This window comes from Mytilus galloprovincialis, chromosome 2 (assembly GCF_965363235.1).
Source record: "Mytilus galloprovincialis chromosome 2, xbMytGall1.hap1.1, whole genome shotgun sequence".
In the NCBI taxonomy this organism is placed as follows: Eukaryota; Metazoa; Mollusca; class Bivalvia; order Mytilida; family Mytilidae; genus Mytilus; species Mytilus galloprovincialis.
This window is the reverse complement of record NC_134839.1, coordinates 114161290-114179434: the sequence shown is the minus strand read 5'-3', so window position 1 is coordinate 114179434 and position 18145 is coordinate 114161290.

The window sequence follows — 18145 nt, the reverse complement described above, 5'->3', positions numbered from 1 at the left end:
AACTTTCTGCCGCTATTTATAGGGGGTCGCATGTATAGTTTGTCCACAATTCATTAAACGGAAGTGACTTTCCAGACTGTCATAGATTTCCGGGAGTGTGCTAAATGCCGAAAGTTGTTACAACAAAGCATACATCTACGGGTATGAATTTGTTGCCCTGTTCCTGTGCTACAAGTCGATATCAATTTTTTATATGTGGCCCAAATATTATGCCCGCAACGTCTGTCAACCTAAGGTGTGCTAGTTTACGATTACGTTAACAAAATGACACCTCCGCTAACGCTATTGGGTCTAATCGTTTTCTCCGTTTTTTCAAAAATACCGGCGAGTTTATCGGCTGAGCACAACTTTGGTGTTATTAGTTAGTTGCCCTGGCAGTTTGCTAACTTTCTGCCGCTATTTATAGGGGGTCGCATGTATAGTTTGTCCACAATTCATTAAACGGAAGTGACTTTCCAGACTGTCATAGATTTCCGGGAGTGTGCTAAATGCCGAAAGTTGTTACAACAAAGCATACATCTACGGGTATGAATTTGTTGCCCTGTTCCTGTGCTACAAGTCGATATCAATTTTTTATATGTGGCCCAAATATTATGCCCGCAACGTCTGTCAACCTAAGGTGTGCTAGTTTACGATTACGTTAACAAAATGACACCTCCGCTAACGCTATTGGGTCTAATCGTTTTCTCCGTTTTTTCAAAAATACCGGCGAGTTTATCGGCTGAGCACAACTTTGGTGTTATTAGTTAGTTGCCCTGGCAGTTTGCTAACTTTCTGCCGCTATTTATAGGGGGTCGCATGTATAGTTTGTCCACAATTCATTAAACGGAAGTGACTTTCCAGACTGTCATAGATTTCCGGGAGTGTGCTAAATGCCGAAAGTTGTTACAACAAAGCATACATCTACGGGTATGAATTTGTTGCCCTGTTCCTGTGCTACAAGTCGATATCATTTTTTTATATGTGGCCCAAATATTATGCCCGCAACGTCTGTCAACCTAAGGTGTGCTAGTTTACGATTACGTTAACAAAATGACACCTCCGCTAACGCTATTGGGTCTAATCGTTTTCTCCGTTTTTTCAAAAATACCGGCGAGTTTATCGGCTGAGCACAACTTTGGTGTTATTAGTTAGTTGCCCTGGCAGTTTGCTAACTTTCTGCCGCTATTTATAGGGGGTCGCATGTATAGTTTGTCCACAATTCATTAAACGGAAGTGACTTTCCAGACTGTCATAGATTTCCGGGAGTGTGCTAAATGCCGAAAGTTGTTACAACAAAGCATACATCTACGGGTATGAATTTGTTGCCCTGTTCCTGTGCTACAAGTCGATATCATTTTTTTATATGTGGCCCAAATATTATGCCCGCAACGTCTGTCAACCTAAGGTGTGCTAGTTTACGATTACGTTAACAAAATGACACCTCCGCTAACGCTATTGGGTCTAATCGTTTTCTCCGTTTTTTCAAAAATACCGGCGAGTTTATCGGCTGAGCACAACTTTGGTGTTATTAGTTAGTTGCCCTGGCAGTTTGCTAACTTTCTGCCGCTATTTATAGGGGGTCGCATGTATAGTTTGTCCACAATTCATTAAACGGAAGTGACTTTCCAGACTGTCATAGATTTCCGGGAGTGTGCTAAATGCCGAAAGTTGTTACAACAAAGCATACATCTACGGGTATGAATTTGTTGCCCTGTTCCTGTGCTACAAGTCGATATCATTTTTTTATATGTGGCCCAAATATTATGCCCGCAACGTCTGTCAACCTAAGGTGTGCTAGTTTACGATTACGTTAACAAAATGACACCTCCGCTAACGCTATTGGGTCTAATCGTTTTCTCCGTTTTTTCAAAAATACCGGCGAGTTTATCGGCTGAGCACAACTTTGGTGTTATTAGTTAGTTGCCCTGGCAGTTTGCTAACTTTCTGCCGCTATTTATAGGGGGTCGCATGTATAGTTTGTCCACAATTCATTAAACGGAAGTGACTTTCCAGACTGTCATAGATTTCCGGGAGTGTGCTAAATGCCGAAAGTTGTTACAACAAAGCATACATCTACGGGTATGAATTTGTTGCCCTGTTCCTGTGCTACAAGTCGATATCATTTTTTTATATGTGGCCCAAATATTATGCCCGCAACGTCTGTCAACCTAAGGTGTGCTAGTTTACGATTACGTTAACAAAATGACACCTCCGCTAACGCTATTGGGTCTAATCGTTTTCTCCGTTTTTTCAAAAATACCGGCGAGTTTATCGGCTGAGCACAACTTTGGTGTTATTAGTTAGTTGCCCTGGCAGTTTGCTAACTTTCTGCCGCTATTTATAGGGGGTCGCATGTATAGTTTGTCCACAATTCATTAAACGGAAGTGACTTTCCAGACTGTCATAGATTTCCGGGAGTGTGCTAAATGCCGAAAGTTGTTACAACAAAGCATACATCTACGGGTATGAATTTGTTGCCCTGTTCCTGTGCTACAAGTCGATATCATTTTTTTATATGTGGCCCAAATATTATGCCCGCAACGTCTGTCAACCTAAGGTGTGCTAGTTTAAGATTACGTTAACAAAATGACACCTCCGCTAACGCTATTGGGTCTAATCGTTTTCTCCGTTTTTTCAAAAATACCGGCGAGTTTATCGGCTGAGCACAACTTTGGTGTTATTAGTTAGTTGCCCTGGCAGTTTGCTAACTTTCTGCCGCTATTTATAGGGGGTCGCATGTATAGTTTGTCCACAATTCATTAAACGGAAGTGACTTTCCAGACTGTCATAGATTTCTGGGAGTGTGCTAAATGCCGAAAGTTGTTACAACAAAGCATACATCTACGGGTATGAATTTGTTGCCCTGTTCCTGTGCTACAAGTCGATATCAGCTATTTAAGGGGGTTCGCATGTATATTTGTCCACAATTCATAAACGAAGTGACTTTCCAGACTGTCCTAGATTTCGGAGTGTGCTAATGCCGAAAGTTGTTACAACAAAGCATACATCTACGGTATGAATTTGTTGCCCTGTTCCTGTGCTACAAGTCGAATCAGCGCAACGTCTCACCTATGACCTCCGCTAACGCCATTTGCGAGTATGCTATTTATAGGGGGTCGCATGTATAGTTTGTCCACAATTCATTAAACGGAAGTGACTTTCCAGACTGTCATAGATTTCCGGGAGTGTGCTAAATGCCGAAAGTTGTTACAACAAAGCATACATCTACGGGTATGAATTTGTTGCCCTGTTCCTGTGCTACAAGTCGATATCATTTTTTTATATGTGGCCCAAATATTATGCCCGCAACGTCTGTCAACCTAAGGTGTGCTAGTTTAAGATTACGTTAACAAAATGACACCTCCGCTAACGCTATTGGGTCTAATCGTTTTCTCCGTTTTTTCAAAAATACCGGCGAGTTTATCGGCTGAGCACAACTTTGGTGTTATTAGTTAGTTGCCCTGGCAGTTTGCTAACTTTCTGCCGCTATTTATAGGGGGTCGCATGTATAGTTTGTCCACAATTCATTAAACGGAAGTGACTTTCCAGACTGTCATAGATTTCCGGGAGTGTGCTAAATGCCGAAAGTTGTTACAACAAAGCATACATCTACGGGTATGAATTTGTTGCCCTGTTCCTGTGCTACAAGTCGATATCAATTTTTTATATGTGGCCCAAATATTATGCCCGCAACGTCTGTCAACCTAAGGTGTGCTAGTTTACGATTACGTTAACAAAATGACACCTCCGCTAACGCTATTGGGTCTAATCGTTTTCTCCGTTTTTTCAAAAATACCGGCGAGTTTATCGGCTGAGCACAACTTTGGTGTTATTAGTTAGTTGCCCTGGCAGTTTGCTAACTTTCTGCCGCTATTTATAGGGGGTCGCATGTATAGTTTGTCCACAATTCATTAAACGGAAGTGACTTTCCAGACTGTCATAGATTTCCGGGAGTGTGCTAAATGCCGAAAGTTGTTACAACAAAGCATACATCTACGGGTATGAATTTGTTGCCCTGTTCCTGTGCTACAAGTCGAGATCATTTTTTTATATGTGGCCCAAATATTATGCCCGCAACGTCTGTCAACCTAAGGTGTGCTAGTTTACGATTACGTTAACAAAATGACACCTCCGCTAACGCTATTGGGTCTAATCGTTTTCTCCGTTTTTTCAAAAATACCGGCTAGTTTATCGGCTGAGCACAACTTTGGTGTTATTAGTTAGTTGCCCTGGCAGTTTGCTAACTTTCTGCCGCTATTTATAGGGGGTCGCATGTATAGTTTGTCCACAATTCATTAAACGGAAGTGACTTTCCAGACTGTCATAGATTTCCGGGAGTGTGCTAAATGCCGAAAGTTGTTACAACAAAGCATACATCTACGGGTATGAATTTGTTGCCCTGTTCCTGTGCTACAAGTCGAGATCATTTTTTTATATGTGGCCCAAATATTATGCCCGCAACGTCTGTCAACCTAAGGTGTGCTAGTTTACGATTACGTTAACAAAATGACACCTCCGCTAACGCTATTGGGTCTAATCGTTTTCTCCGTTTTTTCAAAAATACCGCCGAGTTTATCGGCTGAGCACAACTTTGGTGTTATTAGTTAGTTGCCCTGGCAGTTTGCTAACTTTCTGCCGCTATTTATAGGGGGTCGCATGTATAGTTTGTCCACAATTCATTAAACGGAAGTGACTTTCCAGACTGTCATAGATTTCCGGGAGTGTGCTAAATGCCGAAAGTTGTTACAACAAAGCATACATCTACGGGTATGAATTTGTTGCCCTGTTCCTGTGCTACAAGTCGATATCATTTTTTTATATGTGGCCCAAATATTATGCCCGCAACGTCTGTCAACCTAAGGTGTGCTAGTTTACGATTACGTTAACAAAATGACACCTCCGCTAACGCTATTGGGTCTAATCGTTTTCTCCGTTTTTTCAAAAATACCGGCGAGTTTATCGGCTGAGCACAACTTTGGTGTTATTAGTTAGTTGCCCTGGCAGTTTGCTAACTTTCTGCCGCTATTTATAGGGGGTCGCATGTATAGTTTGTCCACAATTCATTAAACGGAAGTGACTTTCCAGACTGTCATAGATTTCCGGGAGTGTGCTAAATGCCGAAAGTTGTTACAACAAAGCATACATCTACGGGTATGAATTTGTTGCCCTGTTCCTGTGCTACAAGTCGATATCAATTTTTTATATGTGGCCCAAATATTATGCCCGCAACGTCTGTCAACCTAAGGTGTGCTAGTTTACGATTACGTTAACAAAATGACACCTCCGCTAACGCTATTGGGTCTAATCGTTTTCTCCGTTTTTTCAAAAATACCGGCGAGTTTATCGGCTGAGCACAACTTTGGTGTTATTAGTTAGTTGCCCTGGCAGTTTGCTAACTTTCTGCCGCTATTTATAGGGGGTCGCATGTATAGTTTGTCCACAATTCATTAAACGGAAGTGACTTTCCAGACTGTCATAGATTTCCGGGAGTGTGCTAAATGCCGAAAGTTGTTACAACAAAGCATACATCTACGGGTATGAATTTGTTGCCCTGTTCCTGTGCTACAAGTCGATATCATTTTTTTATATGTGGCCCAAAAATTATGCCCGCAACGTCTGTCAACCTAAGGTGTGCTAGTTTACGATTACGTTAACAAAATGACACCTCCGCTAACGCTATTGGGTCTAATCGTTTTCTCCGTTTTTTCAAAAATACCGGCGAGTTTATCGGCTGAGCACAACTTTGGTGTTATTAGTTAGTTGCCCTGGCAGTTTGCTAACTTTCTGCCGCTATTTATAGGGGGTCGCATGTATAGTTTGTCCACAATTCATTAAACGGAAGTGACTTTCCAGACTGTCATAGATTTCCGGGAGTGTGCTAAATGCCGAAAGTTGTTACAACAAAGCATACATCTACGGGTATGAATTTGTTGCCCTGTTCCTGTGCTACAAGTCGATATCATTTTTTTATATGTGGCCCAAATATTATGCCCGCAACGTCTGTCAACCTAAGGTGTGCTAGTTTACGATTACGTTAACAAAATGACACCTCCGCTAACGCTATTGGGTCTAATCGTTTTCTCCGTTTTTTCAAAAATACCGGCGAGTTTATCGGCTGAGCACAACTTTGGTGTTATTAGTTAGTTGCCCTGGCAGTTTGTTAACTTTCTGCCGCTATTTATAGGGGGTCGCATGTATAGTTTGTCCACAATTCATTAAACGGAAGTGACTTTCCAGACTGTCATAGATTTCCGGGAGTGTGCTAAATGCCGAAAGTTGTTACAACAAAGCATACATCTACGGGTATGAATTTGTTGCCCTGTTCCTGTGCTACAAGTCGATATCAATTTTTTATATGTGGCCCAAATATTATGCCCGCAACGTCTGTCAACCTAAGGTGTGCTAGTTTACGATTACGTTAACAAAATGACACCTCCGCGAACGCTATTGGGTCTAATCGTTTTCTCCGTTTTTTCAAAAATACCGGCGACTTTATCGGCTGAGCACAACTTTGGTGTTATTAGTTAGTTGCCCTGGCAGTTTGCTAACTTTCTGCCGCTATTTATAGGGGGTCGCATGTATAGTTTGTCCACAATTCATTAAACGGAAGTGACTTTCCAGACTGTCATAGATTTCCGGGAGTGTGCTAAATGCCGAAAGTTGTTACAACAAAGCATACATCTACGGGTATGAATTTGTTGCCCTGTTCCTGTGCTACAAGTCGATATCATTTTTTTATATGTGGCCCAAATATTATGCCCGCAACGTCTGTCAACCTAAGGTGTGCTAGTTTACGATTACGTTAACAAAATGACACCTCCGCGAACGCTATTGGGTCTAATCGTTTTCTCCGTTTTTTCAAAAATACCGGCGAGTTTATCGGCTGAGCACAACTTTGGTGTTATTAGTTAGTTGCCCTGGCAGTTTGCTAACTTTCTGCCGCTATTTATAGGGGGTCGCATGTATAGTTTGTCCACAATTCATTAAACGGAAGTGACTTTCCAGACTGTCATAGATTTCCGGGAGTGTGCTAAATGCCGAAAGTTGTTACAACAAAGCATACATCTACGGGTATGAATTTGTTGCCCTGTTCCTGTGCTACAAGTCGATATCAATTTTTTATATGTGGCCCAAATATTATGCCCGCAACGTCTGTCAACCTAAGGTGTGCTAGTTTACGATTACGTTAACAAAATGACACCTCCGCGAACGCTATTGGGTCTAATCGTTTTCTCCGTTTTTTCAAAAATACCGGCGAGTTTATCGGCTGAGCACAACTTTGGTGTTATTAGTTAGTTGCCCTGGCAGTTTGCTAACTTTCTGCCGCTATTTATAGGGGGTCGCATGTATAGTTTGTCCACAATTCATTAAACGGAAGTGACTTTCCAGACTGTCATAGATTTCCGGGAGTGTGCTAAATGCCGAAAGTTGTTACAACAAAGCATACATCTACGGGTATGAATTTGTTGCCCTGTTCCTGTGCTACAAGTCGATATCAATTTTTTATATGTGGCCCAAATATTATGCCCGCAACGTCTGTCAACCTAAGGTGTGCTAGTTTACGATTACGTTAACAAAATGACACCTCCGCGAACGCTATTGGGTCTAATCGTTTTCTCCGTTTTTTCAAAAATACCGGCGAGTTTATCGGCTGAGCACAACTTTGGTGTTATTAGTTAGTTGCCCTGGCAGTTTGCTAACTTTCTGCCGCTATTTATAGGGGGTCGCATGTATAGTTTGTCCACAATTCATTAAACGGAAGTGACTTTCCAGACTGTCATAGATTTCCGGGAGTGTGCTAAATGCCGAAAGTTGTTACAACAAAGCATACATCTACGGGTATGAATTTGTTGCCCTGTTCCTGTGCTACAAGTCGATATCAATTTTTTATATGTGGCCCAAATATTATGCCCGCAACGTCTGTCAACCTAAGGTGTGCTAGTTTACGATTACGTTAACAAAATGACACCTCCGCGAACGCTATTGGGTCTAATCGTTTTCTCCGTTTTTTCAAAAATACCGGCGAGTTTATCGGCTGAGCACAACTTTGGTGTTATTAGTTAGTTGCCCTGGCAGTTTGCTAACTTTCTGCCGCTATTTATAGGGGGTCGCATGTATAGTTTGTCCACAATTCATTAAACGGAAGTGACTTTCCAGACTGTCATAGATTTCCGGGAGTGTGCTAAATGCCGAAAGTTGTTACAACAAAGCATACATCTACGGGTAGGAATTTGTTGCCCTGTTCCTGTGCTACAAGTCGATATCAATTTTTTATATGTGGCCCAAATATTATGCCCGCAACGTCTGTCAACCTAAGGTGTGCTAGTTTACGATTACGTTAACAAAATGACACCTCCGCTAACGCTATTGGGTCTAATCGTTTTCTCCGTTTTTTCAAAAATACCGGCGAGTTTATCGGCTGAGCACAACTTTGGTGTTATTAGTTAGTTGCCCTGGCAGTTTGCTAACTTTCTGCCGCTATTTATAGGGGGTCGCATGTATAGTTTGTCCACAATTCATTAAACGGAAGTGACTTTCCAGACTGTCATAGATTTCCGGGAGTGTGCTAAATGCCGAAAGTTGTTACAACAAAGCATACATCTACGGGTAGGAATTTGTTGCCCTGTTCCTGTGCTACAAGTCGATATCAATTTTTTATATGTGGCCCAAATATTATGCCCGCAACGTCTGTCAACCTAAGGTGTGCTAGTTTACGATTACGTTAACAAAATGACACCTCCGCTAACGCTATTGGGTCTAATCGTTTTCTCCGTTTTTTCAAAAATACCGGCGAGTTTATCGGCTGAGCACAACTTTGGTGTTATTAGTTAGTTGCCCTGGCAGTTTGCTAACTTTCTGCCGCTATTTATAGGGGGTCGCATGTATAGTTTGTCCACAATTCATTAAACGGAAGTGACTTTCCAGACTGTCATAGATTTCCGGGAGTGTGCTAAATGCCGAAAGTTGTTACAACAAAGCATACATCTACGGGTATGAATTTGTTGCCCTGTTCCTGTGCTACAAGTCGATATCAATTTTTTATATGTGGCCCAAATATTATGCCCGCAACGTCTGTCAACCTAAGGTGTGCTAGTTTACGATTACGTTAACAAAATGACACCTCCGCTAACGCTATTGGGTCTAATCGTTTTCTCCGTTTTTTCAAAAATACCGGCGAGTTTATCGGCTGAGCACAACTTTGGTGTTATTAGTTAGTTGCCCTGGCAGTTTGCTAACTTTCTGCCGCTATTTATAGGGGGTCGCATGTATAGTTTGTCCACAATTCATTAAACGGAAGTGACTTTCCAGACTGTCATAGATTTCCGGGAGTGTGCTAAATGCCGAAAGTTGTTACAACAAAGCATACATCTACGGGTATGAATTTGTTGCCCTGTTCCTGTGCTACAAGTCGATATCAATTTTTTATATGTGGCCCAAATATTATGCCCGCAACGTCTGTCAACCTAAGGTGTGCTAGTTTACGATTACGTTAACAAAATGACACCTCCGCGAACGCTATTGGGTCTAATCGTTTTCTCCGTTTTTTCAAAAATACCGGCGAGTTTATCGGCTGAGCACAACTTTGGTGTTATTAGTTAGTTGCCCTGGCAGTTTGCTAACTTTCTGCCGCTATTTATAGGGGGTCGCATGTATAGTTTGTCCACAATTCATTAAACGGAAGTGACTTTCCAGACTGTCATAGATTTCCGGGAGTGTGCTAAATGCCGAAAGTTGTTACAACAAAGCATACATCTACGGGTATGAATTTGTTGCCCTGTTCCTGTGCTACAAGTCGATATCAATTTTTTATATGTGGCCCAAATATTATGCCCGCAACGTCTGTCAACCTAAGGTGTGCTAGTTTACGATTACGTTAACAAAATGACACCTCCGCGAACGCTATTGGGTCTAATCGTTTTCTCCGTTTTTTCAAAAATACCGGCGACTTTATCGGCTGAGCACAACTTTGGTGTTATTAGTTAGTTGCCCTGGCAGTTTGCTAACTTTCTGCCGCTATTTATAGGGGGTCGCATGTATAGTTTGTCCACAATTCATTAAACGGAAGTGACTTTCCAGACTGTCATAGATTTCCAGGAGTGTGCTAAATGCCGAAAGTTGTTACAACAAAGCATACATCTACGGGTATGAATTTGTTGCCCTGTTCCTGTGCTACAAGTCGATATCAATTTTTTATATGTGGCCCAAATATTATGCCCGCAACGTCTGTCAACCTAAGGTGTGCTAGTTTACGATTACGTTAACAAAATGACACCTCCGCGAACGCTATTGGGTCTAATCGTTTTCTCCGTTTTTTCAAAAATACCGGCGAGTTTATCGGCTGAGCACAACTTTGGTGTTATTAGTTAGTTGCCCTGGCAGTTTGCTAACTTTCTGCCGCTATTTATAGGGGGTCGCATGTATAGTTTGTCCACAATTCATTAAACGGAAGTGACTTTCCAGACTGTCATAGATTTCCGGGAGTGTGCTAAATGCCGAAAGTTGTTACAACAAAGCATACATCTACGGGTATGAATTTGTTGCCCTGTTCCTGTGCTACAAGTCGATATCAATTTTTTATATGTGGCCCAAATATTATGCCCGCAACGTCTGTCAACCTAAGGTGTGCTAGTTTACGATTACGTTAACAAAATGACACCTCCGCTAACGCTATTGGGTCTAATCGTTTTCTCCGTTTTTTCAAAAATACCGGCGAGTTTATCGGCTGAGCACAACTTTGGTGTTATTAGTAAGTTGCCCTGGCAGTTTGCTAACTTTCTGCCGCTATTTATAGGGGGTCGCATGTATAGTTTGTCCACAATTCATTAAACGGAAGTGACTTTCCAGACTGTCATAGATTTCCGGGAGTGTGCTAAATGCCGAAAGTTGTTACAACAAAGCATACATCTACGGGTAGGAATTTGTTGCCCTGTTCCTGTGCTACAAGTCGATATCAATTTTTTATATGTGGCCCAAATATTATGCCCGCAACGTCTGTCAACCTAAGGTGTGCTAGTTTACGATTACGTTAACAAAATGACACCTCCGCTAACGCTATTGGGTCTAATCGTTTTCTCCGTTTTTTCAAAAATACCGGCGAGTTTATCGGCTGAGCACAACTTTGGTGTTATTAGTTAGTTGCCCTGGCAGTTTGCTAACTTTCTGCCGCTATTTATAGGGGGTCGCATGTATAGTTTGTCCACAATTCATTAAACGGAAGTGACTTTCCAGACTGTCATAGATTTCCGGGAGTGTGCTAAATGCCGAAAGTTGTTACAACAAAGCATACATCTACGGGTATGAATTTGTTGCCCTGTTCCTGTGCTACAAGTCGATATCAATTTTTTATATGTGGCCCAAATATTATGCCCGCAACGTCTGTCAACCTAAGGTGTGCTAGTTTACGATTACGTTAACAAAATGACACCTCCGCTAACGCTATTGGGTCTAATCGTTTTCTCCGTTTTTTCAAAAATACCGGCGAGTTTATCGGCTGAGCACAACTTTGGTGTTATTAGTTAGTTGCCCTGGCAGTTTGCTAACTTTCTGCCGCTATTTATAGGGGGTCGCATGTATAGTTTGTCCACAATTCATTAAACGGAAGTGACTTTCCAGACTGTCATAGATTTCCGGGAGTGTGCTAAATGCCGAAAGTTGTTACAACAAAGCATACATCTACGGGTATGAATTTGTTGCCCTGTTCCTGTGCTACAAGTCGATATCAATTTTTTATATGTGGCCCAAATATTATGCCCGCAACGTCTGTCAACCTAAGGTGTGCTAGTTTACGATTACGTTAACAAAATGACACCTCCGCGAACGCTATTGGGTCTAATCGTTTTCTCCGTTTTTTCAAAAATACCGGCGAGTTTATCGGCTGAGCACAACTTTGGTGTTATTAGTTAGTTGCCCTGGCAGTTTGCTAACTTTCTGCCGCTATTTATAGGGGGTCGCATGTATAGTTTGTCCACAATTCATTAAACGGAAGTGACTTTCCAGACTGTCATAGATTTCCGGGAGTGTGCTAAATGCCGAAAGTTGTTACAACAAAGCATACATCTACGGGTATGAATTTGTTGCCCTGTTCCTGTGCTACAAGTCGATATCAATTTTTTATATGTGGCCCAAATATTATGCCCGCAACGTCTGTCAACCTAAGGTGTGCTAGTTTACGATTACGTTAACAAAATGACACCTCCGCTAACGCTATTGGGTCTAATCGTTTTCTCCGTTTTTTCAAAAATACCGGCGAGTTTATCGGCTGAGCACAACTTTGGTGTTATTAGTTAGTTGCCCTGGCAGTTTGCTAACTTTCTGCCGCTATTTATAGGGGGTCGCATGTATAGTTTGTCCACAATTCATTAAACGGAAGTGACTTTCCAGACTGTCATAGATTTCCGGGAGTGTGCTAAATGCCGAAAGTTGTTACAACAAAGCATACATCTACGGGTATGAATTTGTTGCCCTGTTCCTGTGCTACAAGTCGATATCAATTTTTTATATGTGGCCCAAATATTATGCCCGCAACGTCTGTCAACCTAAGGTGTGCTAGTTTACGATTACGTTAACAAAATGACACCTCCGCTAACGCTATTGGGTCTAATCGTTTTCTCCGTTTTTTCAAAAATACCGGCGAGTTTATCGGCTGAGCACAACTTTGGTGTTATTAGTTAGTTGCCCTGGCAGTTTGCTAACTTTCTGCCGCTATTTATAGGGGGTCGCATGTATAGTTTGTCCACAATTCATTAAACGGAAGTGACTTTCCAGACTGTCATAGATTTCCGGGAGTGTGCTAAATGCCGAAAGTTGTTACAACAAAGCATACATCTACGGGTAGGAATTTGTTGCCCTGTTCCTGTGCTACAAGTCGATATCAATTTTTTATATGTGGCCCAAATATTATGCCCGCAACGTCTGTCAACCTAAGGTGTGCTAGTTTACGATTACGTTAACAAAATGACACCTCCGCTAACGCTATTGGGTCTAATCGTTTTCTCCGTTTTTTCAAAAATACCGGCGAGTTTATCGGCTGAGCACAACTTTGGTGTTATTAGTTAGTTGCCCTGGCAGTTTGCTAACTTTCTGCCGCTATTTATAGGGGGTCGCATGTATAGTTTGTCCACAATTCATTAAACGGAAGTGACTTTCCAGACTGTCATAGATTTCCGGGAGTGTGCTAAATGCCGAAAGTTGTTACAACAAAGCATACATCTACGGGTATGAATTTGTTGCCCTGTTCCTGTGCTACAAGTCGATATCAATTTTTTATATGTGGCCCAAATATTATGCCCGCAACGTCTGTCAACCTAAGGTGTGCTAGTTTACGATTACGTTAACAAAATGACACCTCCGCTAACGCTATTGGGTCTAATCGTTTTCTCCGTTTTTTCAAAAATACCGGCGAGTTTATCGGCTGAGCACAACTTTGGTGTTATTAGTTAGTTGCCCTGGCAGTTTGCTAACTTTCTGCCGCTATTTATAGGGGGTCGCATGTATAGTTTGTCCACAATTCATTAAACGGAAGTGACTTTCCAGACTGTCATAGATTTCCGGGAGTGTGCTAAATGCCGAAAGTTGTTACAACAAAGCATACATCTACGGGTATGAATTTGTTGCCCTGTTCCTGTGCTACAAGTCGATATCAATTTTTTATATGTGGCCCAAATATTATGCCCGCAACGTCTGTCAACCTAAGGTGTGCTAGTTTACGATTACGTTAACAAAATGACACCTCCGCTAACGCTATTGGGTCTAATCGTTTTCTCCGTTTTTTCAAAAATACCGGCGAGTTTATCGGCTGAGCACAACTTTGGTGTTATTAGTTAGTTGCCCTGGCAGTTTGCTAACTTTCTGCCGCTATTTATAGGGGGTCGCATGTATAGTTTGTCCACAATTCATTAAACGGAGGTGACTTTCCAGACTGTCATAGATTTCCGGGAGTGTGCTAAATGCCGAAAGTTGTTACAACAAAGCATACATCTACGGGTATGAATTTGTTGCCCTGTTCCTGTGCTACAAGTCGATATCAATTTTTTATATGTGGCCCAAATATTATGCCCGCAACGTCTGTCAACCTAAGGTGTGCTAGTTTACGATTACGTTAACAAAATGACACCTCCGCTAACGCTATTGGGTCTAATCGTTTCCTCCGTTTTTTCAAAAATACCGGCGAGTTTATCGGCTGAGCACAACTTTGGTGTTATTAGTTAGTTGCCCTGGCAGTTTGCTAACTTTCTGCCGCTATTTATAGGGGGTCGCATGTATAGTTTGTCCACAATTCATTAAACGGAGGTGACTTTCCAGACTGTCATAAATTTCCGGGAGTGTGCTAAATGCCGAAAGTTGTTACAACAAAGCATACATCTACGGGTATGAATTTGTTGCCCTGTTCCTGTGCTACAAGTCGATATCAATTTTTTATATGTGGCCCAAATATTATGCCCGCAACGTCTGTCAACCTAAGGTGTGCTAGTTTACGATTACGTTAACAAAATGACACCTCCGCTAACGCTATTGGGTCTAATCGTTTTCTCCGTTTTTTCAAAAATACCGGCGAGTTTATCGGCTGAGCACAACTTTGGTGTTATTAGTTAGTTGCCCTGGCAGTTTGCTAACTTTCTGCCGCTATTTATAGGGGGTCGCATGTATAGTTTGTCCACAATTCATTAAACGGAAGTGACTTTCCAGACTGTCATAGATTTCCGGGAGTGTGCTAAATGCCGAAAGTTGTTACAACAAAGCATACATCTACGGGTATGAATTTGTTGCCCTGTTCCTGTGCTACAAGTCGATATCAATTTTTTATATGTGGCCCAAATATTATGCCCGCAACGTCTGTCAACCTAAGGTGTGCTAGTTTACGATTACGTTAACAAAATGACACCTCCGCTAACGCTATTGGGTCTAATCGTTTTCTCCGTTTTTTCAAAAATACCGGCGAGTTTATCGGCTGAGCACAACTTTGGTGTTATTAGTTAGTTGCCCTGGCAGTTTGCTAACTTTCTGCCGCTATTTATAGGGGGTCGCATGTATAGTTTGTCCACAATTCATTAAACGGAAGTGACTTTCCAGACTGTCATAGATTTCCGGGAGTGTGCTAAATGCCGAAAGTTGTTACAACAAAGCATACATCTACGGGTATGAATTTGTTGCCCTGTTCCTGTGCTACAAGTCGATATCAATTTTTTATATGTGGCCCAAATATTATGCCCGCAACGTCTGTCAACCTAAGGTGTGCTAGTTTACGATTACGTTAACAAAATGACACCTCCGCTAACGCTATTGGGTCTAATCGTTTTCTCCGTTTTTTCAAAAATACCGGCGAGTTTATCGGCTGAGCACAACTTTGGTGTTATTAGTTAGTTGCCCTGGCAGTTTGCTAACTTTCTGCCGCTATTTATAGGGGGTCGCATGTATAGTTTGTCCACAATTCATTAAACGGAAGTGACTTTCCAGACTGTCATAGATTTCCGGGAGTGTGCTAAATGCCGAAAGTTGTTACAACAAAGCATACATCTACGGGTATGAATTTGTTGCCCTGTTCCTGTGCTACAAGTCGATATCAATTTTTTATATGTGGCCCAAATATTATGCCCGCAACGTCTGTCAACCTAAGGTGTGCTAGTTTACGATTACGTTAACAAAATGACACCTCCGCTAACGCTATTGGGTCTAATCGTTTTCTCCGTTTTTTCAAAAATACCGGCGAGTTTATCGGCTGAGCACAACTTTGGTGTTATTAGTTAGTTGCCCTGGCAGTTTGCTAACTTTCTGCCGCTATTTATAGGGGGTCGCATGTATAGTTTGTCCACAATTCATTAAACGGAAGTGACTTTCCAGACTGTCATAGATTTCCGGGAGTGTGCTAAATGCCGAAAGTTGTTACAACAAAGCATACATCTACGGGTATGAATTTGTTGCCCTGTTCCTGTGCTACAAGTCGATATCAATTTTTTATATGTGGCCCAAATATTATGCCCGCAACGTCTGTCAACCTAAGGTGTGCTAGTTTACGATTACGTTAACAAAATGACACCTCCGCTAACGCTATTGGGTCTAATCGTTTTCTCCGTTTTTTCAAAAATACCGGCGAGTTTATCGGCTGAGCACAACTTTGGTGTTATTAGTTAGTTGCCCTGGCAGTTTGCTAACTTTCTGCCGCTATTTATAGGGGGTCGCATGTATAGTTTGTCCACAATTCATTAAACGGAAGTGACTTTCCAGACTGTCATAGATTTCCGGGAGTGTGCTAAATGCCGAAAGTTGTTACAACAAAGCATACATCTACGGGTATGAATTTGTTGCCCTGTTCCTGTGCTACAAGTCGATATCAATTTTTTATATGTGGCCCAAATATTATGCCCGCAACGTCTGTCAACCTAAGGTGTGCTAGTCTACGATTACGTTAACAAAATGACACCTCCGCTAACGCTATTGGGTCTAATCGTTTTCTCCGTTTTTTCAAAAATACCGGCGAGTTTATCGGCTGAGCACAACTTTGGTGTTATTAGTTAGTTGCCCTGGCAGTTTGCTAACTTTCTGCCGCTATTTATAGGGGGTCGCATGTATAGTTTGTCCACAATTCATTAAACGGAAGTGACTTTCCAGACTGTCATAGATTTCCGGGAGTGTGCTAAATGCCGAAAGTTGTTACAACAAAGCATACATCTACGGGTATGAATTTGTTGCCCTGTTCCTGTGCTACAAGTCGATATCAATTTTTTATATGTGGCCCAAATATTATGCCCGCAACGTCTGTCAACCTAAGGTGTGCTAGTTTACGATTACGTTAACAAAATGACACCTCCGCTAACGCTATTGGGTCTAATCGTTTTCTCCGTTTTTTCAAAAATACCGGCGAGTTTATCGGCTGAGCACAACTTTGGTGTTATTAGTTAGTTGCCCTGGCAGTTTGCTAACTTTCTGCCGCTATTTATAGGGGGTCGCATGTATAGTTTGTCCACAATTCATTAAACGGAAGTGACTTTCCAGACTGTCATAGATTTCCGGGAGTGTGCTAAATGCCGAAAGTTGTTACAACAAAGCATACATCTACGGGTATGAATTTGTTGCCCTGTTCCTGTGCTACAAGTCGATATCAATTTTTTATATGTGGCCCAAATATTATGCCCGCAACGTCTGTCAACCTAAGGTGTGCTAGTCTACGATTACGTTAACAAAATGACACCTCCGCTAACGCTATTGGGTCTAATCGTTTTCTCCGTTTTTTCAAAAATACCGGCGAGTTTATCGGCTGAGCACAACTTTGGTGTTATTAGTTAGTTGCCCTGGCAGTTTGCTAACTTTCTGCCGCTATTTATAGGGGGTCGCATGTATAGTTTGTCCACAATTCATTAAACGGAAGTGACTTTCCAGACTGTCATAGATTTCCGGGAGTGTGCTAAATGCCGAAAGTTGTTACAACAAAGCATACATCTACGGGTATGAATTTGTTGCCCTGTTCCTGTGCTACAAGTCGATATCAATTTTTTATATGTGGCCCAAATATTATGCCCGCAACGTCTGTCAACCTAAGGTGTGCTAGTTTACGATTACGTTAACAAAATGACACCTCCGCTAACGCTATTGGGTCTAATCGTTTTCTCCGTTTTTTCAAAAATACCGGCGAGTTTATCGGCTGAGCACAACTTTGGTGTTATTAGTTAGTTGCCCTGGCAGTTTGCTAACTTTCTGCCGCTATTTATAGGGGGTCGCATGTATAGTTTGTCCACAATTCATTAAACGGAAGTGACTTTCCAGACTGTCATAGATTTCCGGGAGTGTGCTAAATGCCGAAAGTTGTTACAACAAAGCATACATCTACGGGTATGAATTTGTTGCCCTGTTCCTGTGCTACAAGTCGATATCAATTTTTTATATGTGGCCCAAATATTATGCCCGCAACGTCTGTCAACCTAAGGTGTGCTAGTTTACGATTACGTTAACAAAATGACACCTCCGCTAACGCTATTGGGTCTAATCGTTTTCTCCGTTTTTTCAAAAATACCGGCGAGTTTATCGGCTGAGCACAACTTTGGTGTTATTAGTTAGTTGCCCTGGCAGTTTGCTAACTTTCTGCCGCTATTTATAGGGGGTCGCATGTATAGTTTGTCCACAATTCATTAAACGGAGGTGACTTTCCAGACTGTCATAGATTTCCGGGAGT